General features: G+C 38.7%; 1 protein-coding gene across 1 annotated transcript in view; it reads right to left on the bottom strand.

Moving 5' to 3' along the window:
• PPWD1 (peptidylprolyl isomerase domain and WD repeat containing 1) overlaps window positions 1-939 on the bottom strand; it is a 26,237-nt gene that overhangs the window by 15,180 nt on the left and 10,118 nt on the right. The gene's annotated exons all lie outside the window — the stretch shown is intronic.

Raw genomic sequence — 939 nt, 5'->3', positions numbered from 1 at the left:
AAGATCAAGAAGGTGCAAGAAATGTTTAACAAAGACCTAGAAGAATTAAAGAACAAACACCTAGAAGAATTAAAGAACAAATAAACAGAGATGGACAATATAAAAACTGAAATGAAAAATACACTAGAAGGAATCAATAGCAGAATAACTGAGGCAGAAGAATGGATAAGTGATCTGGAACAGAGTGATGGAATTCACTGCTGCGGAACAGAATGAAGAAAAATGAAAAGAAATGAAGACAGCCTGAGAGACCTCTGGGACAACATTAAACGTAACAACATACGCATTATAGGGGTCCCAGAAGGAGAAGAGAGAGAGAAAGGACCCAAGAAAATATCTGAAGAGATTATAGTTGAAAACTTCCCTAACATGGGAAAGGAAACAGCCACCCAAGTCCAGGAAGCGCAGAGAGTGCCAGGCAGGATAAACCCAAGGAGAAACATGCCAAGACAAATAATAATCAAATTGCCAAAATTAAAGACAAAGAAAAATTATTGAACGCAACAAGGGAAAAACGACAACATACAAGGGAGTTCCCATAATGTTAACAGCTGATTTCTCAGCAGAAATTCGACAAGCCAGAAGGGAGTGGCATGACATATTTAAAGTGATGAAAGGGAAGAACCTACAACCAAGATAACTTTACCTGGCAAGGATCTCATTCAGATTCCACGGAGAAATCAAAAGCTAAGAGAATTCAGCACCACCAAACCAGCTCTACAACAAATGCTAAAGGAACTTCCTAAGCGGGAAACACAAGAGAAGAAAAGGACCTACAAAAACAAACCCATAACAATTAAGAAAATGGGAATAGGAACATACATGGAACCCTTAAACGTGAATGGATTAAATGCTCCAACCAAAAGACACAGGCTCGCTGAATGGATACAAAAACAAGACCCATATATATGCTATCTACAAGAGACCCACTTCAGACCT

This window comes from Physeter macrocephalus, chromosome 8 (genome assembly GCF_002837175.3).
Source record: "Physeter macrocephalus isolate SW-GA chromosome 8, ASM283717v5, whole genome shotgun sequence".
In the NCBI taxonomy this organism is placed as follows: Eukaryota; Metazoa; Chordata; class Mammalia; order Artiodactyla; family Physeteridae; genus Physeter; species Physeter macrocephalus.
The sequence above is the reverse complement of the archived record's forward strand: the minus strand, read 5'-3'. Positions and strand labels throughout refer to the sequence as shown.